At 42.5% G+C, this 25,553-nt stretch overlaps 1 long non-coding RNA gene across 1 annotated transcript in view; it reads right to left on the reverse strand.

The window, feature by feature from the left end:
* LOC133569828 (uncharacterized) overlaps positions 1–25,553 on the reverse strand; it is a 275,136-nt gene that overhangs the window by 92,209 nt on the left and 157,374 nt on the right. Inside the window, exon 4 of the long non-coding RNA XR_009809926.1 lies at positions 23,487–23,663. This is a non-coding gene — a long non-coding RNA (uncharacterized LOC133569828). The remainder of the gene's footprint in view (positions 1–23,486; positions 23,664–25,553) is intronic.

Raw genomic sequence — 25,553 nt, forward strand, 5'->3', positions numbered from 1 at the left:
ATTTAAGACCAATAATACCAAACCACTCCGACAAGCGGGTCTAATAAACCTCCAGTTTTAACGTGAAGCAACTTCCTTTGTAATGAAGTCGACAAGCGTTGCGGGAGAGAAGCTAACGACATGGCAGCGTGTTTACAACAGTCCTGGCTGGGTAATCCTGCGTGGTTTCATCATGCCAGACATTTCAGATCTAATTCTTCGAGAGACAAAGAACAGCAGACGTTTGTTGTTGTTTTTTTCCTTAGTTGCAAATGACTTTGAGACGGAACAGAAGCCCCTGTCGTCTCAGAAGACGTCGTCAACGTAATTATCATTCAAAGATACATCCGTCTCATTGTGCACTCCAAAACAAATAGTCTGGGTTAAAAGGATACACGATGACCAACTTTGCGACACACAAGTGAGTTCCTGGCACTGCTTTGCTTCTCCTATCTTTTTTTGCACTACTTTATTGATACTTTCAACTCCCAGGAAAAATATCAATACTTTGTAGACTAAAAAAATAAAGCGAGAGTATCAACGAGAGTCGGACAGAATTTCCGCATATGCCATCCTTAAAGGGGTCATATTCCGATTTTAATTTTTTTTTACATTTAAAACACTTTCAGTCAGTGGCAGGGTGTGCATTTCCCACCCCTTTGACTTCAACAATTACTTCTCAAAATACCATAATTGATGTCACCACATGATCATTGCTGGAGAAATACTATACAGGAACACATTTATGTCCTACTGGGCATTGGAACAGGTTATTTGGTCACAAACCCCGTTTCCATATGAGTTGGGAGATTGTGTTAGATGTAAATATGAACAGAATACAATGATTTGCAAATCATTTTCAACCCATATTCAATTAAATGCACTACAAAGACAACATATTTGATGCTCAAACTGATAAAGATTGTTTTTCTTTTGCAAATAATCATTAACTTTAGAATTTGATGCCAGCAACACGTGACAAAGAAGTTGGGAATGGTGGCAATAAATACTGATAAAGTTGAGGAATGCTCATCAAACACTTATTTGTAACATCCCAAGGTGTGCATGCTAATTGGGAACAGGTGGGTGCCATGATTGGGTATAAAAACAGCTTCCCAAAAAATGCTCAGTCTTTCACAAGAAAGGATGGGGCGAGGTACACCCCTTTGTCCACAACTGCGTGAGCAAATAGTCAAACAGTTTAAGAACAACGTTTCTCAAAGTGCAATTGCAAGAAATTTAGGGATTTCAACATCTACGGTCCATAATATCATCAAAAGGTTCAGAGAATCTGGAGAAATCACTCCACGTAAGCGGCATGGCCGGGAACCAACATTGAATGACCGTGACCTTAGATCCCTTAGACACTGTATCAAAAACCGACATCAATCTCTAAAGGATATCACCACATGGGCTCAGGAACACTTCAGAAAACCATTAAATACAGTTTGTCGCTACATCTGTGTGTGCAACTTAAAGCTCTACTATGTAAAGCGAAAGCCATTTATCAACAACATCTTTTCTGGGCTCGAGATCAACTATGATAGACTGATGCAAAGTGGATGCGAACCATCCAGACTGTTATCGACGCAAAGTTCAAAAGCCAGCATCTGTGATGGTATGGGGGTGCATTAGTGCCCAAGGCATGGGTAACTTACACATTTGTGAAGGCACCATTAATGCTGAAATGTACATACAGGTTTTGGAACAACATACGCTGCCATCCAAGCGCCGTCTTTTTCATGGACGTCCCTGCTTATTTCAGCAAGACAATACCAATCGACATTCAGCACGTGTTACAACAGCGTGGCTTCGTAAAAAAAGAGTGCGGGTACTTTCCTGGCCCGCCTGCAGTCCAGACCTGTCTCCCATCGAAAATGTGTTGCGCATTATGAAGCGTACAGTAAAATACGACAACGGAGACCCTAGACTGTTGAACGACTGAAGCTCTACATAAAACAAAAATAGGAAAGAATTCCACTTTCAAAGCTTTAACAATTAGTTTCCTCAGTTCCCAAACGTTTATTGAGTGTTATTAAAAGAAAATGTGATGTAACACAGTGGTGAACATGCCCTTTCCCAACTACTTTGGCACGTGTTGCAGCCATGAAATTCAAAGTTAATTATTATTTGCAAAAAAAAATAAAGTTTATGAGTTTGAACATTCAATATCTTGTCTTTGTAGTGCATTCAACTGAATATGGGTTGAAAATGATTTGCAGATCTTTGTATTCCGTCTATATTTACATCCAACACAATTTCCCAACTCATATGGAAACAGGGTTTGTAACCAAATAACCTTTCCCAATGCCCAGTAGGACATAAATGTGTTCCTGTATAGTATTGTATATGGTTGCTGCTTATGTCCATTTAAGTGACGAATGTAATGTCATAGTGAAGCTTGATGAGCGGTAATTACATTATTTATTATTAATTACTATTTATTATTTTTTGTATTTGTTTCATGCCTGGCGATTGACTGCCATTCCCTTAAACATTTACCTACAGTAGGAAGGGGAGTCATATACTGTAAAGGTAACGTTTAAGTACCACTGATAGTCACACACACACACACACACACACACACACACACACACACACACACACACACACACACACACACAGTAGGTGTGGTGAAATTTAACCTCTGCATTTGACCAATCCCCTTGTCCCACCCCCAGGGAGGTGAGGGGAGCAATGAGCAGCAGCGGTGGCCACGCTCGGGAATCACTTTGGTGATTAAACCCGCAAATCCAACCTTTGATGCTGAGTCCCAAGCAGGGAGGTAACGGGTCCCATTTTTATAGTCTTTGGTATGACTCGGCCGGGGTTTGAACTCACGACCTACTGATCTCAGGGCGGACACTCTTGGGGAGGTGCTTTATCCACTTCAGCCCCCTAAACTGTAAACTGTTGAATATCTTAAAATGTGTTTTGTGGCAAATCCAACTTTGACCACAGCATTAGTTGCTACAGTATGTAGAGTTGCAGACATTGTCGACAAATGCGAAAAATAAAAATTTGTCGGCGACAATTATATTTGTTGACAACAAACGTGACGTCATCACTCGTGTTTTTCCGTGTGAAAAAAACGCAAAAACAACGGCAGTGATAACGTGTAACGTTTGAAGATACTTCCTCTTATTCCTGTTAAAAACATGAATACCTTGCTCATTGTGCAAAGCCGACCTTGTTTTTTGATGGCAGTACATCTGTGATCTGCGATGCGGTGGCGACTTGTCCAGGGTGTACGCCACCTTCCGCCCGATTGTAGCTGAGATAGGCGCCAGCGGCCCCCGTCACCCCAAAGGGAATAAGCGGTAGAAAATGGATGATCTGTGATACGCCAGAATTTAAAGCGGAGACATGATGTCAGACTTCTCAACCTCGGTAAGAGCATTATATTGAACCTTGCAAGTTAGTGAACAAGTATGAATTTAATATGAGGGAAAATAAACTTTTAACTATCATTTTAGCCAAAGTCAGCCAGCTAAACTTCGTCTACATCAATTCAAGTTAAGAGCCCAGCAGCGTCAATTTGCAATCACATTAAAAAAAGCACTTAAACAAATGCAAACCGTGCGCACGCACACACACGCACACGCACACACACACACGTAAACACACACACACACACATACACACACACACACACACACACACACACACACACACACACACACACACACACACAGAGAGAGACAGAGAGAGAGACAGACAAACAGGCCCCATGTGAAGGTATCATAAGATTAAACATACAACCTATTAAAAAGCCAACATTTTAAAAATGTATCAAATTAAGAATTCTACACATTGAAACTATTTGCAAAGTTGCAAAAAAAAGGCACTTTAACAAAGGCGAACCACGTGTGCGTGTTAACACACACACACACATAAACACACACACACACACACACACACACACACACACACACACACACACACACACACACACACACACACACACACACACACACACACACACACACACACAGAGAGAGAGAGAGAGAAAGACGCCAATGTGGAGGTATCATAAGAATAAACATACAATCTATAAAATACCCCACTGTGGAGAGGCGGTGCCAACGGTCCGGTAGACAGGCAGGGCACGCTAGGGCCCGGCCCAAGATGGCGGCGAGGGCGAGCGAGCGGCGAGGCGGGGCGCACCGGTATCGAAGCCTCAATCAAGATCAGGTGCGTAGATCACGCACCTGGGCACAATTATGCAATCCTCTCGCACTGGTTAAAAGGGTGGCAGCCGAGAACGTCGGGGAGAGAGAAGCGGAGAGACTGGAAGAAGAAGGAGTGCAGCTGACGCAGAGCGAGAGGGGAGGGGAGCCGAAGACAGAAGAAGAGCGAGCGGAAAAGAGGAGCGGGAAAGCGACCTGGACTGAGGTGAAAAATAAACAAAGTCAAACTGCTCAAAGTCATGTCCTTCCTTGGTGGTCCTGAGAACCCACAAGACGACGGCTTGAGATTGTCACACCCACTTTATAGAAATTAATCAAAGATACACTGCAAAAAAATGAAATTTAAATAAGATTAAATATCTCAAATAAGGGTGATATTTGCTTATTTTCTGTCTGATAAGATAATTCTTCTCACTAAGCAGATGTTATGTTTGAGTGTTTTACTTGTTTTAAGGGTTTTGGTCCTAAATGATCTCAGTAAGATATTACAGCTTGCTGCTGAGATTTGATGACCTATATTGAGTAAAACATGCTTGAAATTATTTATGTCCAAATGTCCAAAACACACCCTGCAATGGTGCACAGGAAGGCAGGGAAGAAGGGGGGAAGAAGCGGCCACAATGGTCAAAAGTCCCAATTTTGTCCAAAAAACCTCCCCGGGTTCCAGCCACACAAGATGCAAAAAAAAAAAATGTCCAAAACGCACCGAGCAAAGTCCCACAGCAAGTGGGGGAAAAAAGTGAGAAAAGTCGACAAAAGTCCCCCAAAATTTTCAAAATACCTACTCAGGTTCGAGTCCCATAAGTCCCGCCGCCGGCCAGGCAAGTTCGAGTCCCACATGGAGTGCCACAAGTCTTAAGACTTGACCATTTTGGCCGCCTCCCCAAGTCTTAAAACTTGTGGCACTCGACACGGGTGGGATTTTTGTACATTTTACCGACTTTTCTCACTTTTCTCCCCGCCTTCCGTGGTACTTAAAAAAAAAAAATCATGACTTTGACACAATTGTGTCTCATAGTTAAAACAGATGACAGCCAAATGGACTTTGCTGTTTTATTTTCAATGAAACAATAGAAAATACATACTCGTATAGTAGTACACGTGTTATTAGTGAAAATATACTTAGATTTCACTTTTTGCAGTGCAAGAGTTAATCAATAATTTATATACCAGTGTGTAGCTTTTTAAACATCACAAAATGCTTTTCTTTTTGAGGAAGTTACATTTTGTGTTTTGTTTATTTTTGTATTGCTGCTATTTTAACTGTTTTCAAATACATAAACAAGTTGGGTTTTTTTAAGCATTTTGCCTTTTCTTTAAATGGACAACATTTTATTAGTCATTTGAATTTTTGGAACAGCTGACTGAGCAGCACAGGTACAGAATAATTACATATCTATGAATGTATTAGTCATCTTTGTTGTTAGTCAGCACCTGCCTAAAATAACATAAACTACATTTAGAAGTCGGTTGGAAAAATTAGAGCCATTAAATATGTGTAAGCTTTATTATCCGATTAGTCACAAATCGTTGATGTAATCTTCGACTCATTGAATCAAAAACATTTTTAGTTGCAGCTCTATTATAGAGCGGCGTTTTCCATCATTTTCAGCAGACTGCATTGCATAATGGTTAAACCACCCCCCCCGCCCCCCCCCCCCCCACACACACACCTTCCTCTCACGCAAAATCTACCCAGGAATGGGGCCATATGAATCCCTTCTCTATTGTAATGAGCAGAAAATATAACAAGACCACTACCGGCTACCTTATGTTACTATTAGTGGTTTAACAGAACATATTTGTTTGACAATTTTTGGTATTTTTTTTTTACAATTACAAAGATTATGTAATACCCATTTTTACCGGCCCGAATAAAATAATTGGTGTTTACGGCTTTCACTTAACCCCATCTCGTCACCACGTACGCGTTTTTGAACGTTGCATACCTTTAAAAGCAACAAACTATTTGCAGTCATGTTGTTATGAGAGAATATACATTCAATGACAACAAATGCTAGCTAACAAAATTGCTATTATTAGCCTACAACACCTAATGCTAATGCGCGTGCATATGTTACGTACATATGTGATTACGTCAGACAATTGCGAATCAGCACACCTGGGACTGGCGAGAGGGAGCGGCATAAATGCCAGTGGACCCAGGAGACCTTTGCCAGAACATAGCCTATCTTTCACATGTCTTCCCTGTTGCCGGTGACCATGTCTTGCCTCACGACCTCCACCCAGATCTCTGCTTGCCTCCCTCGATCCTCGACCCCTGCTTGGACACAGATGTTGTTGCCACAGAGTGTCTCTTGACTGAGGGCAGGAGAGCCGGCTTGACAGATACGGGATTAGTGATAGAGATGATGGGGAATGGACCTACATAGCGTGGAGCTAACTTTTTCACCCCCTTGTTTCCCCAACAGGAGATAGCTGTGTCCTCGACTAAGGCCCATATCAGGAAGCGTCAGAGGGTGTGGAGAGCCGCTCGAGCAGAGTCGGAGAGAGCTTCTGAGAAGATGTGCCGCAATGCCAACCGTCATCACGTCCCGGCTCCATTCGATCGGCTGAAACAGCGAGTTTTGTTACTGGCTCCAGATACCGTCTAAAAAGGTAGCTCCACGCTACGTAGGTCCATTCCCCATCATCTCTATCACTAATCCCGTATCTGTTTAGCTGGCTCTCCCACCCTCAGTCAAGAGACAGTCTGTGGCAATGATGTCCGTGTCCAAGCAGGGGTCGAGGATTGAGAGAAGCAAGCAGAGATCTGGGTGGACGTTGTGAGGCAAGACACGATCACAGGCAACAGGGAAGACATGTGAAAGATAGGCTACATTATGACAAAGGTCTCTTAGATCTGCTGGCTTTTATACCGCTACCTCTCTTCAAGGCCAGGTGTGCTGATTCGCAATTGTCTGCAGCTTTGTTGCTGTGTGGGTGTGCTGCACCCAATGCGAGCAGGCGAGTGTCTGGGCGCCCAGCCAGAGGAGGGACTGGTATACTCAGCTGCTGGAGAAAAGCGGGTTCGAATCTGCGCCATTACAGGTATCATCCAAAACTAATGTAAAGTATCAAACAACAGAAGTATAAGTGATTATTAAATTTTAACAGAAGTGTAGAAAGAACATGTTAAAAGAGAGAGTAAGCAGATATTAACAGTAAATGAACAAGTATATTATTAATTAATTTGATACCCTTTGTCCTTAATAATGTTGACAAAATAATAGAATGGGAAATGACACAATATGTCACTTCATTTGTCAGCAGACTAATTAGGAGCCTTTGCTTGCTTACATACTAATAAAAGACAAGTTGTTTTGGATGTTCACTATTTTATTTAAGGACAAATTTGCAATAAGAAACATTTGTTTAATGTACTCTAAGATTTTTTTGATAAAATAAAGCCAATAATGGCATTTTTTGTGGTCCCCTTTATTCAGAAAAGTATCAAAATAATTTTGGTACCGGTATAAAAATTTTGGTATCGGGACAACACTAGTAGCCACCTGTATCTTCATCATGCTCTCATGGTTGATGACAACAAAGTGTTCTAATCTCTTCTTTTCTAAAGCTACTGGAGTTGTTTGTAGTACAGGTTAATGTAATGTTCATCAAGTAATATTTCTTATCTAGAAGTTCGGTACAAAGCATTTTACCATTGTGGTGTTTTGAGATGGCAGAAATTAAATTAAATTAATGAAAATGACTCAAAATTTTTATGGACAGAATTTCTAGGCGCAGTCAAGGCGTTGAGGGGTTCCGGTTTGGTGACCGCAGGATTAGGTCTCTGCTTTTTGCAGATGATGTGGTCCTGATGGCTTCATCTGACCGGGATCTTCAGCTCTCACTGGATCGGTTCGCAGCCGAGTGTGAAGCGACCGGAAAGAGAATCAGCACCTCCAAGTCCGAGTCCATGGTTCTCGCCCGGAAAAGTGTGGAATGCCATCTCCGGGATGGGGAGGAGACCCTGCCCCAAGTGGAAGAGTTCAAGTACCTAAGAGTCTTGTTCACGAGTGGGGGAAGAGTGGATCGTGAGATCGACAGGCGGATCGGTGCGGCGTCTTCAGTAATGCGAACGTTGTACCGATCCGTTGTGGTGAAGAAGGAGCTGAGCCGGAAGGCAAAGCTCTCAATTTACCGGTCGATCTACGTTCCCATCCTCACCTATGGTCATGAGCTTTGAGTCATGACCGAAAGGATAAGATCACGGGTACAAGCGGCCGAAATGAGTTTCCTCCGCCGTGTGGCGGGGCTCTCCCTTAGAGATAGGGTGAGAAGCTCTGCCATCCGGGAGGAACTCAAAGTAAAGCCGCTGCTCCTTCACATCGAGAGGAGCCAGATGAGGTGGTTCGGGCATCTGGTCAGGATGACACCCGAACGCCTCCCTAGGTAGGTGTTTAGGGCACGTCCAACCGGTAGGAGGCCACGGGGAAAACCCAGGACACGTTGGGAAGACTATGTCTCCCGGCTGGCCTGGGAACGCCTCGGGATCCCCTGGGAAGAGATAGACGAAGTGGCTGGGGAGAGGGAAGTCTGGGTTTCCCTGCTTAGGCTGTTGCCCCCGCGACCCGACCTCGGATAAGCCGAAGAAGATGGATGCATGGATGGACTCAAAATTGGGCTGATTTGAAATATGAGTCTTTTTTTTTTAGTTCTGAGCTTAGTCGTGGAACCAATTGAGCTCATAAGTTAAGTTACCACTGTAATTAAGCACACTAGAAATAATTCCAAGTTTATACCAATGTAAAAAGCTGGCTCTGTAATGAGATGGCTAAGGGAAGCAAGGGGCCTGGGGGATTTACTGCACAAAGTCGACAGCTTTTATTGAGCTTTTATTGCACTTCAGTCAACAGGATGTACACGGTGTCCACCTGGAAGACCGAGACGGGGGAATGCCACTTAAACCCGCCTCGTCTTCGAGTGTAACTTTACAAAACGATCTCGCAGACACGAGGCGTGTAAAACTGTCAAAATGCGAGTCGAGGATGTAGTTGTGGAGAGAGCGCTGCGAATGAGCAGCGGAGTAGTTTCACCCTGAAGAGTATGCGGCGCGCTTGCTCGTCGCAGCCAATCGACAAACAAAAAGACCCAAGGACACTTTAATGACTGGCTGGCGTTCAGCCGGGAAATAATACCAGGTGAAACACATTCAGAGCTCATGTGAGAGGAGCATGAGTACAATATCGGTTTCTCTCTGAGGGTTTAAGCATTCCGATAAGTTAGAAGAATTGTTTTTGTTTGTGGCAGGAATAAAAGCACCAAGTGTGCAACCAGAAGTAAGAAAGTCACAGTAACTATTGCTTCTTGCTAGAACGCAGTTGCGGGACTTGGTTAGAACAGAACTACCAACTAGACAATACATTAAAAACTATATGACATCACCAGGGGGCTTGGTACATACTATATAAGTACCAGTAAATTAATAAGATTTACCTTTACACCACAGAGAAAAATGTTAGATTGTAAGTATGGGAATAAACCACTACATAAGAAGCTGCATATTTAATTACAGATTCCGTTTCCATATGAGTTGGGAAATTGAGTTAGATGTAAATATAAACGGAATACAATGATTTGCAAATCCTTTTCAACCCATATTCAGTTGAATGCACTACAAAGACAAGATATTGGATGTTTTTTAAATAATAATGAACTTAGAATTTCATGGCTGCAACACGTGCCAAAGTAGTTGGGAAAGGGCATGTTCACCACTGTGTTACATCACCTTTTCTTTTAACAACACTCAATAAACGTTTGGGAACTCAGGAAACCAATTGTTGGAGCTTTGAAAGTGGAATTTTTTCCCATTATTGTTTTATGTAGAGCTTCAGCCGTTCAACAGCTCCGCTGTCATATTTTACGCTTCATAATGCGCCACACATTTTCGATGCGGGGACAGGTCCTGACTGCAGGCGGGCCAGGAAAGTACCCACACTCTTTTTTTACGAAGCCACGGTGTTGTAACACATGCTTAATGTGCGCTGGAAATGTCTTGCTGAAATAAGTAGGGGCGTCCATGAAAAAGACGGCGCTTAGATGGCAGCATATGTTGTTCCAAAACCTGTATGTACCTTTCAGCATTAATGGTACCTTCACAGATGTGTAAGTTACCCATGCCTTGGGCACTAATGCACCCCCATACCATCACAGATGCTGGCTTTTGAACTTTGTGTGGATAACAGTCTGGATGGTTCGCCTCCCTTTTGGTCCTGATGACACGATGTCGAATATTTCCAAAATAATTTGAAATGTGGACTCGTCAGACCACACAACACCTTTCCACTTTCCATCAGTCCATCTTAGATGATGTTGTTGATAAATGGCTTTCACTTTGTATAGTAGAGCTTTAACTTGCACTTACAGATGTAGCAACCAACTGTATTTAGTGACAGTGGTTTTCTGAAGTGTTCCTGAGCCCATGTGGTGATATCCTTTAGAGATTGATATCGGTTTTTGATACAGTGCCGTCTGAGGGATCGAAAGTCACAGTCATTCAATGTTGCTTCCTGGCCATGCCCCTTACATGGGGTGATTTCTCCAGATTCTCTGAACCTTTTGATGATATTATGGACCGTAGATGTTGAAATCCCTAATTTTCTTGCAATTGCAGTTTGAGAAACGTTGTTCTTAAACTGTTTGACTATTTGCTCACGTAGTTGTTGACAAAGGGGTGAACCTCGCCCCATCCTTTCTTGTGAAAGACTGAACATTTTTTGGGAAACTGTTTTCATACCCAATCTGTTTTTATCACCCACCTGTTCCCAATTAGCCTGCACACCTGTGGGATGTTCCAAATAAGTGTTTGATGAGCATTCCTCAACCTTATCAGTATTTATTGCCACCTTTCCCAACTTCTTTGTCACGTGTTGCTGGTATCAAATTCTAAAATTAATGATTATTATTATTGCAAAAGCCACAAACCTGCTCAATGGCCTTGTGGTTAGAGTGTCCGCCCTGAGACTGGAAGGTCATGAGTTCAAACTCCGGCCGAGTCACACCAACAACTATAAAAATGGGACCCATTGCCTCCCTGCTTCGCACTCGGCATCAAAGGACGGAATTGGGGGTTAAAATCACCAAATGATTCGCGAGCGCGGCCACCGCTGCTGCTCACTGCTCCCCTCACCTCCCAGGGGGTAAACATGGGGATGGGTCAAATGCAGAGGATAATTTCAACATGGTAATGGGTCAAATGCGGAGGATCATTTCACCACACCTGTGTGTGTGTGTGACTACCGTTGGGACTTTAACTTTAAACAAATGCAAACGACAAAACAAAATCATTTAAAGCCGCAACGCAACTTTAAGCCTCAAAAGACACGACCGACAAAACGAAAGTGACAGCAGGAGCAGGTTAGACGACGCACCGACTTGAGGAACACAACAACATGGAAGCGCAGGAGAAGCCGTTTCACCAGAAATAAATCAATACAGTGATGGATGAAGAAGGCTATGGAACATAGGAAGCAAGGGGTCAACACCATCAACAGGGATGAGTGAGCATACATGCTTCCGCACAACTGGAATGCTGTCCTCCGTCGGCTACTTCAGGGTGGAGAAGAGATACTGTATGACCGGGTCAGGGAACTCTATTTAGCAGGAAAATCTACTCTTAAAAGATGGTGACTGTACTTGTACTTAAAATTGCCTGAATGTTGAAAATGCTTCCTTTAGTTAATTCAACCCTGAGGTGTTGGTTGCACTTTATTCAAATAAGATGTGAATGCATTGGCAGTTAATTGTTGTTTACTTGCTTGTTTGTATCTGTCATGTCTTGGTGATCATGTTTAATTTAGCTATGTTCTGTTTGGTTTTTGGATTTTGTCAATTCCTCTTTTTTCACTCCCTGTTTTGTTTCCATGACAACCCATTACTTTTCACCTGTCCTCATGTCACGCACCTGATTCATTTGGACTCACGCACCAGTTGTTAATCAGGTCAGCACCATTTAAGCCTGTAGTTGCCAGGCAGTCAGCCTGGCGACATCACATTGATGCGCCACACTCCTGACATAATTTCATGCTTTTCAAGTCACAGTAAGTGTAGTTTTGTTTCATGTCCTTAGTCCGTTTATGTATTAGTTTTGTTCCTGCGTTAAAGGGGAACATTATCACCAGACCTGTAAGCGTCAATATATACCTTGATGGTGCAGAAAAAAGACCATCTATTTTTTTAACCGATTTCGGAACTCTAAATGGGTGAATTTTGGCGAATTAAACGCCTTTCTGTTTATCGCGCTGGAGGCGATGACGTCAGAATGTGACGTCGCCGAGGTAACACACCCACCATTTTCATTTTCAACACATTACAAACACCGGGTCTCAGCTCTGTTATTTTCCGTTTTTTTTTACTATTTTTTGGAACCTTGGAGACATAATGCCTCGACGGTGTGTTGTCGGAGGGTGTAACAACAATAACAGGGAGGGATTCAAGTTGCACCACTGGCCCGAAGATGCGAAAGTGTCTGCCGCCAGACCCCCGTTGAATGTGCTGGAATGTCTCCACATTTTACCGGCGATACTAAGACAGACATGGCACAGAGATGTATGGATAACCTGCAGATGCATTTGCAACGATAGTCAACGAAATCACAAAGATGAGTTTTGTTGATGTTGACTGCCAGCTAATCGATGCTAACATGCTACGCTAATCGATGCTAACATGCTATTTACCGGCGGTGCTAAAGCAGACATGGCACAGAGATGTATGGATAACCTGCAGATGCATTTGCAACTATATTACGTTTCCTTCTACCCACATTTAATGCGAAACAAACACTTACCAATCGACGGATTTAAGTTTCTCCAGTGTCAAAAGATGCGAAAGTCCTAATCGTTAGGTCCGCACATTTTACCGGCAATGCTAACGCAGCTTTTCGGCCATGCTATGGCTATGAATAGCATCAATAGCTATTCGCTCAATAGCTTCAGTTTCTTCTTCAATACTTTCATACTCCAACCATCTGTTTCAATACATGCGTAATCTGTTGAATCGCTTAAGTCGCTGAAATCCGAGTTTGAATCCGAGCTAATGTCACTATATCTTGCTGTGGTATTCCCATTGTTTGTTTACATTGGCAGCACTGTGTGACGTCACAGGGAAATGGCCAGTGTCTTCGCAGAGAGCGAAAATAAGGCACTTTAAAGGTTTATTTAAGGATATTCCGAGACCGGTAAAATTTTGAAAAAAACTTCAGAAAATACAACAAGCTACTGGGAACTGATTTTTATTGTTTTTAACCCTTTTGAAATTGTGATAATGTTCCCCTTTAAGTTTGTTCCCCGCCTTGTGCGCGCCCTTTTGTTTTTGTAGTACTTTTGAGTGTTAAAAATAAATTATGTTCGTACCTTCTACCGTTGTCCGGAAAAGTCGGTTTGCGTCCTGGGAGAACAAACCTCGCGGCAAGTTGCGACCCCCCCCCGTCATGACAGAATCCATAATTTATATGGATAGGGATGGCGTGGCGCAGTGGAAGAGTGGCCGTGCGCAACCCAAGGGTCGCTGGTTCAATCCCCACCTAGTACCAACCTTGTCACGTCCGTTGTGTCCTGAGCAAGACACTTCACCCTTGCTCCTGATGGGTGCTGGTTAGCGCCTTGCATGGCAGCTCCCTCCATCAGTGTGTGAATGTGTGAATGTGGAAGTAGTGTCAAAGCGCTTTGAGTACCTTGAAGGTAGAAAAGCGCTATACAAGTACAACCCATTTATTTATTTATTATATATATCTAATTCTCTTAGAAGACCAAACAGGAATATAGGGAACTTCACCTGCAGTGTCCAGTATCCACTATTTATTTCACGGTAACCCGGATTATATTTTTTTCTGCTAAAACGTCACTGAATCGATTTCAAATCCCTGAATCGTTGCAATCAAATTGTTCTGAAAGAAATGAATTCTTCAAATCGAATATCAAATCGAATCGCAATGACAACCAATTATTTCACCTCACGTAGGACTGGGCGATATATCGATATACTCGATATATATCGCAGTTTTGTCTCTGTGCGATATAGAAAATGACTATATCGTAATATTCGAGTATACGTTCTCACACAGTGCTGGCATTACACTACAGGCTCTCCTCGCTCTTTCTTGTCTGTCCTTCTCACAGACAGCAAGCGCACCTTCCTACACGTCACATACTGTCATGTCATACGTGAAGTGAAGTGAATTATATTTATATAGCGCTTTTCTCTAGTGACTCAAAGCGCTTTACATAGTGAAACCCAATATCTAAGTTATATTTAAACCAGTGTGGGTGGTAGCTCGGTTGGTAGAGTGGCCGTGCCAGCAACTTGAGGGTTGCAGGTTCGATTCCCGCTTCCGCCATCCTAGTCACTGTCGCTGTGTCCTTGGGCAAGACACTTTACCCACCTGCTCCCAGTGCCACCCACACTGGTTTAAATGTAACTTAGATATTGGGTTTCACTATGTAAAGCGCTTTGAGTCACTAGAGAAACGCGCTATATAAATATAATTCACTTCACTTCACTGGGAGCAGGTGGGTAAAGTGTCTTGCCCAAGGACACAACGGAAGTGACTAGGATGGCGGAAGCGGGAATCGAACCTGCAACCCTCACGTTGCTGGCACGGCTGCTTTCCCAACCGAGCTATGCCGCCCCATACGTATACGCCCTCGTGGAGCAGAGAGGTAGCAGCATGGGTAACGTTAGCTGTGATGCTAGCGGAGTCGTGCGAGTGGTAATTCGAGAGAGACAAGGTGTGATTCTGGTCACAAAGGAAGGGAGAATTAATTCCCAAGAAAAACAGCAGGGGGTCCATCATCTGGCGGTGGTTTGATTTCAAGTGGGAATATGTCAAACAGACAACCGTAATTTATCAAGTGTGGGGCAAAACAGCGTTGCTATAAAACGTAGCATTAGGTAGCTTCATTTGAAAAGTCACCTGCTAGAGCAGGGGTGTCAAACACAAATACAGAGTGGGGCAAAATTTTAAACTGAACAAAGCCACAGACTAAGGTTGAACAAATTAACCTTTTAAAAGGGACCTGCAGGGTTTGGTGGTACCGGGGGGGTGTATATTGTAGCGTCCCGGAAGAGTTAGTGCTGCAAGGGATTCTGGGTATTTCTTTTGTTGCCTTACAGTGCGGGTGTTCTCCCGAAATGTGTTTGTCATTGTTATTTGGTGTGGGTTCACAGTGTGGCGCATATTTGTAACAGTGTTGGCATTGTTAATATGGCCACCCTCAGTGGGCCCTGTATGGCTGTTGATCAAGTATGCCTTGCATTCACTTGTGTGTGTGCTAAAGCCGCATATATTATGTGACTGGGCCGGCACGCTGTTTGAATGGAGGAAAAGCAGACGTGACCACAGGTTGCAGAGAACGCTAAAGGCAGTGCCTTTAAGGCACGCCCCCAATATTGTTGTCCGGGTGGAAATTGGGAGAAATTCGGGAGAATGGTTTCCCCGGGAGATTTCCGGGAGAAGCACTGAACTTTGGGAGTCTCCTGGGGAAATTGGGAGGGTTGACAAGTATGAGTATTAGCGGTGAATGCGGTGTTACAGCGAAACCGCCGGTGTCCAGCTCTAATGTTAATTTGACATTGCCTCAAGGGCCAAACGAAATTACAGGGAGGGCCAAATTTGGCCCGCGGGCCAGAGTTTGACACCCATGTGCTAGAGGATGAAGAGTGCTTACTCCGCAATTCAACATCTCCGTTCGGTGCCACACGCCCACACCATCAAAATGCCGAGGCAAACATTTCCAGATCAACACCGTATGAAAAAAATAGTGATGTCTTTAGTGGTGATTTCCTTCTTTGCATGAACGTTAAAATGAGCATATATTAATGCAGTATGAACAAGAATGTTTTAATATAGACACATAGAATTATAATACTGCTGTGATTATATGTATCATGTGCAAATAAGAGGCTAAGGCAAAATATTGAGATATATATCGTGTATCGCGATATGGCCTTAAAATATCGCGATATTAAAAAAAGGCCATATCGCCCAGCCCTAACCTCACGATATAATGGTGCTGTAAATATTACAGCATTTCGAGTTAAACATGCTAGCAATAATGTCATGGTATCAAACATGAACTAGGCTGGTCTGAGAGGTAAACTACATCCCCCATAATCCCCTGCACAATTCCTTGCAAAGTTTAAATTAGAAATATGGACCCACTATGAACACAAAAACAATAGAGGAGAAAATATAATGTTGGAGTCTGTCGTCAGTCCGATTAATGAGCAGACAAACAATTATTTTCTTCTAGTGGGAGTGTGGATGTGCAAAAAAAATTAAATAACAGTTCACACTGCAACGTCTACAAAGAGGTATAAATATAATAGGCCACTTGATGAACCGTAACATGGAAAATACTGTTAATGTGAAACCAAGAATCCAGTGAAGTGGAGTGGTGTCTTTGTTTTGTTTTTTCAATACATGGAGCAATCATACATGGAAACTATGTATTATTTATTGCTACTTTTTTTTTTAAACTTTTGTATTTATATATAGAAAAGGTTTCAATGACCTGGCAGCTGGTTGCATTAGCACTGTGCTCTTTTACTGTCTTATTTACTTTGTGTTCCTTAATATTTCCCTGTTGTTGTCATGTATTTAAACCAGAGATTGACAAATATGTTTTTTCAAGGCCGATACCAATTTTTAGAACTCAAGGAGACCGGTCCATCCATCCATCCATCCATTTCTACCGCTTATTCCCTTTGGGGTCCAGTGACGTGCTGTCAGGGGAGGCAAGTTAGGCAGTGCCTCACCTTGCCAACAGAAGGGGTAAAAGGCTTAACTATGAGATATTCAAAAAACCGAGTAATAAAATAAGTTTGAATATTTCTCTTTTGGTCTATGCTTTCTATGTGATTTTGGTGTGGTTCCTGTATATTTGGATAATTTTCATGGTCAAAATCCTGATCAAAATAACGCAGCAAACCAGAAAGTGAGGCAGACACAGGTGGTGCCTCCACAAAGAGTATTGAGCGTGAGCGCGTGCTTGATGCCACGGGGAAAAGGCCGGCCATGAGGAAGCAAGTACCTCTGCCTCAAAGTAGGGGGCGATATATTGTTCAATGCCTCAGCAGTAATCTGACTCGCCACAATGGGAGAAATGGGGGCGCTAAAGCTAGCAGACACATGTCTCTCCAGCGAAAGCCAGCCTTTTTCCTTTCTTTTTTTTTAATTAAACTGCTTTTATAACAAACATGGCATTTTTATTAGAGTAAGCCAGCGTTTGTGGGTGTTATTGCTGCTTCAGGTACAAATACAGAAAGGTAAAATACACTCACAAAAACTTGATTTATTTTGTTAAAAAGAAAATGGGACCAAAAAGTAACAACTTTGTCAAATACTTTTTGGACCAATTTGTCACACCGTTATATCATTATGATAACGTTTTTATGAAAGCAAATTACTCCCTTCGTTTTCTTGTTATTCTAATGGTCAACCTGAATCAACAGTGGTTAGAACTGCTCATATGAATTTTAAAAAAAAAAAAAAAGAAGGGAAAAAAAACCCTCCAAAAGTATCTATGCCTCACCTCAATCAATCAATTTATTTTTTATATAGCCCCAAATCACTATTGTCTCAAAGGACTATACAAACCATTACGACTACGACATCCTCGGAAGAACCCACAAAAGGGCAAGGAAAACTCACACCCAGTGGGCAGGGAGAATTCACATCCTGTGGAACGCCAGTGACAATGCTGACTATGAGAAACCTTGGAGAGGACCTCAGATGTGGGCAACCCCCCCCTCTAGGGGACCGAAAGCAATGGATGTCAAGCGGGTCTAACATGATACCTGGTGTATAGTTCATTGCATGTCACTGTTGGGTCGCGGGGGGCGCTGGTGCCTATCTCAGCTACGATCGGGCGGAAGGCGGGGTACACCCGGGACAAGTCGCCACCTCATATCTGGAACTAAAAGTTAGCTGAATATTGATAGTATATGTCAGTTCACAGCTGGAAGAAGACTTCAAATTTATTTTTGGGTAACATCCGTACCGGAAGCCACATAATCTTTTATGCTACGCTAATGTTGTGGCTAATTTAAGCAAAGCAAGGCAAGGCAGATGTATTTGTATAGCAAATTCCATAACCAAAGTAGCTCAATGTGCTTTACATTATCCAATAGAGCAGGGGTGTCAAACTGAAATACAAAGTGGGCCAAAATTGAAAACTGAACAAAGCCGCGGGCCAAGGTTGAACAAATTAACCTTTCAATAGGGACCCAAACAAGTTTTGCATTGAATATTGACCAAGCAAGGCTTATATAACTTTATAGTGACATGCAAAATCGAGTTTCTAATAATAATAATTAAAAAATATCAATGGCATATCAAATAAAATTTAAATACAAATTGAATGCCTCTTTTTCTATTTGCAGCCTTCTGAGGTAAATATCAAAATATATTGTAGCGTTTCGAAAGAGTTAGTGCTGCAAGGGATTCTGGGTATTTGTTCTGTTGTGTTTATGTTATGTTACAGTGCAGATGTTCTCCCGAAATGTGTTTTTCATTCTTGTTTGGTGTGGGTTCACAGTGTGGCGCATATTTGTAACAGTGTTAAAGTTGTTTATAGGGCCACCCTCAGTGTGACCTGTATGGCTGTTGACCAAGTATGCCTTGCATTCACTTATGTGTGTGTAATAGCCGCATATATTATGCAAGTGGGCCTGCACGCTGTTTGTATGGAAGATAAATGCGGACGTGACGACAGGTTGTAGAGAATGCTAATGGCAGTGCCTTTAAGGCACGCCCTCAATATTTTTGTTCGGGTGGAAATCGGGAGAATGCTTGCTCCGGGAGATTTTCGGGAGGGGCACTGAACTTCGGGAGGATTGGCAAGTGTGAGAAATTGCGGTGTTACAGCGGCACCGCTGCTGTGTAATAACGGCGGGCCAGCTGTAATGTTAATTTCATATTGCCTCAAGGGCCAAATTGAATTACACGGCGGGCCAAATTTGGCCCGCGGGCCAGAGTTTGACACCCATGCAATAGAGCAACATAAATACATTAAAATCAACAGGAAATAATTTAAAATCATCAATAAAAACTTTATATCAACATGACCAAATATATCAATCAATCAATCAATCAATCAATGTTTACTTATATAGCCCTAAATCACTAGTGTCTCAAAGGGCTGCACAAACCACTACGACATCCTCGGTAGGCCCACATAAGGGCAAGGAAAACTCACACCCAGTGGGACATCGGTGACAATGATGACTATGAGAACCTTGGAGAGGAGGAAAGCCATGGATGTCGAGCGGGTCTAACATGTTACTGTGAAAGTTCAATCCATAATGGATCCAACACAGTCGCGAGAGTCCAGTCCAAAGCGGATCCAACACAGCAGCGAGAGTCCCGTTCACAGCGGAGCCAGCAGGAAACCATCCCAAGTGGAGGCGGATCAGCAGCGCAGAGATGTCCCCAGCCGATACACAGGCAAGCAGTACATGGCCACCGGATCGGACCGGACCCCCTCCACAAGGGAGAGTGGGACATAGAAGAAAAAGAAAAGAAACGGCAGATCAACTGGTCTAAAAAGGGAGTCTATTTAAAGGCTAGAGTATACAAATGAGTTTTAAGGTGAGACTCAAATGCTTCTACTGAGGTTGCATCTCGAACTGTTACCGGGAGGGCATTCCAGAGTACTGGAGCCCGAACGGAAAACGCTCTATAGCCCGCAGACTTTTTTTGGGCTTTGGGAATCACTAATAAGCCGGAGTCCTTTGAACGCAGATTTCTTGCCGGGACATATGGTACAATACAATCGGCAAGATAGGATGGAGCTAGACCGTGTAGTATTTTATACGTAAGTAGTAAAACCTTAAAGTCACATCTTAAGTGCACAGGAAGCCAGTGCAGGTGAGCCAGTACAGGCGTAATGTGATCAAACTTTCTTGTTCTTGTCAAAATTCTAGCAGCCGCATTTTGTACCAACTGTAATCTTTTAATGCTAGACCTCATCCACTCATACACAGTAGAGAAAAAAGGTGTATTTAGCTTTCATTCAAATTTAAATGCTGATTTCAGCTCCGGTGGCAGTTTGTTTCACTTCTTTGAAGCATAAAACTGAAAAGCAGCATCACCATATTTCCTGTAAACTCTGTAGTCCACTATCTGACCTGTGTGCATTCTTCTCAGAGACCTGCTGGGTTTATACCTGACTAACATTTCTCTGATGTATATTCGACCAAACCTATTCACAGACTTATACTGTAACCCAGCAGCAGAACTTTAAAGTCTATTCTGAGGGCTGACTGGGAGCCAATGTAAAGACTTTAAAACTGAAGTAATGTGCTCAGACCTCTTTGTTCTGGTTAAGACCCGAGCTGCAGCGTTCTGAACCAGTTGTAGCTGTTTGATGCTCTGTTGGGGGATTCCCGTTCAAAGCCCATTACAATAGTCCAGTCTGCTGGAGATAAAAAAAAATGGACAAGTTTCTCCTGATCTTTCTCAGTCAATAATCCTTTCACTCTGGAGATATTCTTTAAGTAGTAAAAAGCTACTTTTGTGATAGATTGTATCTGACAGCTGAAAGTCATATATGAGTCAATTAGAACACCAAGGTTTTTGACTTGGTCCTTAGTCTTGAAAGATCGAGATTCAAGATACTCCTCTTTTCCTTGTTACCAAAGACAATTGCCTCTATCTTATTATTGAGTTGAAAGAAGTTTTCACTCATGCAGCAGTTTACTTTTTTTAAGCAGTCACACAACACCTCAATGGGACCATAGTCACCTGGGTTCAGGGATTGAAAAAGTTGTTTGTCATCTGCATAGCTCTGATAATCAACCTTACAGTTCTGTAAAATAATGTCCTAAAATAAGCTTATAAAAGCTAAACAGAAGGGGTCCAAGAACCGAGTCCTGAGGAACAGAAAGGACATTGGTAATCCATCCATCCATTTTCCATCGCTTGTCCCTTTTGGGGTAGCGGGGGTTGCTGGCGCCTATCTCAGCTGCATTTGGGCGGAAGGCGGTGTACACCCTGGACAAGTTGCCACCTTATCACAGGGCCAACACAGATGGACGGACTACATTCACACTCACATTCACACACTAGGGCCAATTTAGTGTTGCCAATCAACCTATCCCCAGGTGCATGTCTTTGGAAGTGGGAGGAAGCCGGAGTACCCGGAGGGAAAAACCCACGCAGTCACGGGGAGAACATGCAAACTCCACACAGAAAGATCCCGAGCCCGGATTGAACTCAGGACTACTCAGGACCTTCGTATTGTGAGGCACATGCACTAACCACTTCTCCACCGTGCCGCTCATTGGTAATCTGTCAGATTTAAAGTTTCCACTGCTATAAAATAAGGTCTCTCCTCATAGTAAGACTTACACCGTTGCATTACTTTTCCATTTAGTACAACCATGTTTTCAGTTTTCAAATTCATGTCATTGATCTATTTAATCAGAACAGTCTCTGTGCTTTGATGAGAACAAAAATCTGATTGAAATGTATTAAATATTTTATTGAATGTCAGGAATTGACTTAGTTGGTCGAAGACTATGGCGTCGGCACGGAAAAATGGCACACGGACACACATTTTTAGGACTTATGCAAATCTATATACCCTATTTTTCGGAGTATAAATCGCTCCGGAGTATAAGTCGCACCTGCCGAAAATGCATCATAAAAAAAGGAAAAAAAAAAACGTATATAAGTCGCACTGGAGTATAAGTCGCATTTTGGGGGGAAATTTATTTGATAAAACCCAACACCAAGAATAGACATTTAAAAGGCAATTTAAAATAAATAGAGAATAGTGAACAACAGGCTGAATAAGTGTACGTTATATGAGGCATAAATAACCAACTGAGAAGGTGTCTGGTATGTTAACGTAACATATTATGGTAAGAGTCATTCAAATAACTATAACATATAGAACATGCTATACCTTTACCAAACAATCTGTCACTCCCAATCGATAAATCCCATGAAATCTTATACGTCTAGTCTCTTACGTGAATGAGCTAAATAATATTATTTGATATTTTACGGTAATGTGTTAATAATTTCACACATAAGTCGCTCCTGAGTACAAGTCGCACCCCTGGCCAAACTATGAAAAAAAACTGCTCCTTACAGTCCGAAAAATACGGTAGATGATTAGAAGACGAATCGTCACTTCTACTTCCGGTTCAAAGGTTTAAACAGCCTGAAATTCACATGAGCGAACCCGTCCAAAAGACCGTGCCATAGCACAAACAATAACATATAATTTATGTGTTATTGGGCTCCAGTACTCTGGAATGCCCTCCCGGTAACAGTTCGAGATGCCACCTCAGTAGAAGCATTTAAGTCTCACCTTAAAACTCATTTGTATACTCTAGCCTTTAAATAGACTCCCTTTTTAGACCAGTTGATCTGCCGTTTCTTTTCTTTTTCTTCTATGTCCCACTCTCCTTTGTGGAGGGGGTCCGGTCCGATCCGGTGGCCATGTACTGCTTGCCTGTGTATCGGCTGGGGGACATCTCTGCGCTGCTGATCCGCATCCGCTTGGGATGGTTTCCTGCTGGCTCCGCTGTGAACGGGACTCTCGCTGCTGTGTTGGATCCGCTTTGGACTGGACTCTCGCGACTGTGTTGGATCCATTATGGATTGAACTTTCACAGTATCATGTTAGACCCGCTCGACATCCATTGCTTTCCTCCTCTCCAAGGTTCTCATAGTCATCATTGTCACCGACGTACCACTGGGTCATTATTGTCACCGACGTCCCACTGGGTGTGAGTTTTTCTTGCCCTTATGTGGGCCTACCGAGGATGTCGTAGTGGTTTGTGCAGCCCTTTGAGACACTAGTGATTTAGGGCTATATAAGTAAACATTGATTGATTGATTGATGTGTCTTTGCTTGTGTTTGATGAAAACTCCTTGCTTTATGACCGTCAGCGAAGAAATTCCATAAATTAACTGCACCATTTTACAAGACACAGGGTTCAAAACGTAGGGAAAAAGTGGCGTCTTTTAGTTCGGAATTTACGCAACATGTGTGAGACTGGATTTGGGGTACTGATCGTTATGGATGGTTAACCACGCTATTACCATTTTTTTCTTTTAATAATAAACAAACTCCAGGCCTGCCTTGATAGTAAGTCGATATTCATGTTGTCGGTTTTAATGTTTTAAGTTCATCTTTCGCTTTTCTTTGTTTATATATCGGTATATAATATTATGCACTATGGTGCAAAGAGAAGTGGCTAAAGAGTATATTCCGGGACAGTGGTATACATGCAGTATGTACATATGCTGCACTCAAATTTAGGCCAGATAATGTCACCCAGTGAAATCCGACGAGGGCCCACCTGTGCAATCAAGTGTGGTCCTCACGGGCCCGGCGTCAACCAACCCCCCTCTCCTTCAGTTCCTGTAGCGACGTGAAGCCGGCAGGTCCTCAACAGATGGTGACATTCAACACCCTGAAGGTTGGCCCAAAGCTCAGGGAAGCTGGAGAATGCTGCTTGGCCGAGTCAGAGAGGCACCTGTCAAAGATGGCAAAAGGGGCCATGAGGAAGTTTATTAGTTTGTGTGTGCGCGCGTGTGTGTGTGTGTGTGTGTTTGTTTGTGTTCGTGTATTCTCTGCAACCTCTTGTAAACATTTCATCATGGAGGACCTTTGCCCGCTCTTGTCAGTTTAAATTGTGGAGAGTCGGCCATCTGGACCGTGTCACCTCCAGACCAGAACTAAGATCTTAAAACAAAGCTTGCTTGTTTTAAGTGCTCAGAGTAAATGTGCTCGGAAATATGAACCAAAAATTAACAACAAAGCTTAGAAAACCTTGAAAAAAAAATAACGGCTGCTTTGGAACAAGACTCCATTAGCAGCAAGAGAGATAATGGTGTATCTTTCCCCCTGAAACATGATGCAATGACTCATTAAAGCTGAGCTTAGAGGCTCAAATTAAAAACTCTCTGAATAATTTCCCAAACTACAATATCTTCACAAAAGCACTCAACATAATACAATACAGTATCAATTAGCGCCAAGTATTAAGAACGTTAATTTGGGTAATTATTGTCACTAAATATTAGGTACTCTACTTATTTATTCAAATCATTGTGTCCAATGAAATCCATGTATGTCTGCATCTTAACAAAAACGTATCATACAGTCAACAATAACAAACTAAACCACCACAGCCTAATAATTTTGAAAATTAACATATTTTTCGGACTATAAGGTGCACCTAAAATACTTACATTTTCTCAAAAATCCATCCATCCATTTTCTACTGCTTATTCCATTTCGGGGTCCCGGGGGGCGCTGGCGCCTATCTCAGCTACAGTCGGGCGGAAGGCGGGGTACACCCTGGACAAGTCGCCGTCTCATCGCAGGGCCAACACAGATAGACAGACAACATTCACACTCACATTCACACACTGGGGCCAATTTAGTGTTGCCAATCAACCTATCCCCAGGTGCATGTCTTTGGAAGTGGGAGGAAGCCGGAGTACCCGGAGGGAACCCATGCATTCACGGGGAGGACATGCAAACTCCACACAGAAAGATCCCGAGCCTGGATTTGTACCCAGGACTGCAGGACCTTCGTATTGTGAGGCAGACGCACTAACCCCTCTGCCACCGTGAAGCTGTGTATTCCCTACTGTTCAATTCAAGTAAGTTTTTGGTTTAGTTATGTCACAGTTGTTTAGTTTTGTTTTCAGTAGTCAAGTTTGTTCTCCGCCATTGTGCACGCCATTTGTTTGCATTTTATTGTAGTTTGTTAGTGTTAGTAATGAATAAATATGTACTCACATTCCCATTTCGCTCGTGCCAATTTCCCTTTGCATCAGGGAAACAATCCAAGTCATAATCCAAGTCTTGACAACATATAAGATCTTATGGGATTTAGCGATTAGGAGTGACAGATTGTTTGGTAAAGGTATAGCATGTTCTATATGTTGTAGTTATTTGAATGACTCTTACCATAATATGTTACGTTAACATACCAGGCACCTTCTCAGTTGGTTATTTATGCCTCATATAACATACATTTATTCAGCCTGTTGTTCACTATTCTCTATTTATTTTAAATTGCCTTTCAAATGTCTATTCTTAGTGTTGGGTTTTATCAAATAAATTTCCCGCAAAAATGTGACTTATACTCCAGTGCGACTTATATATGTTTTTTTTCCTTCTTTATTATGCATTTTCGGCCGGTGCGACTTATACTCCGGAGCGACTTATACTCCGAAAAATAGGGTATATAGATTTGCATAAGTCCTAAAAATGTGTGTCCGTGTGCCATTTTTCCGTGCCGACGCCATAGTCTTCGACCAACTAACTCAATTCCTGACATTCAATAAAATATTTAATACATTTCAATCAGATTTTTGTTCTCATCAAAGCACAGAGACTGTTCTGATTAAAT

Source organism: Nerophis ophidion, linkage group LG15, assembly GCF_033978795.1.
Source record: "Nerophis ophidion isolate RoL-2023_Sa linkage group LG15, RoL_Noph_v1.0, whole genome shotgun sequence".
Lineage (NCBI taxonomy): Eukaryota > Metazoa > Chordata > Actinopteri > Syngnathiformes > Syngnathidae > Nerophis > Nerophis ophidion.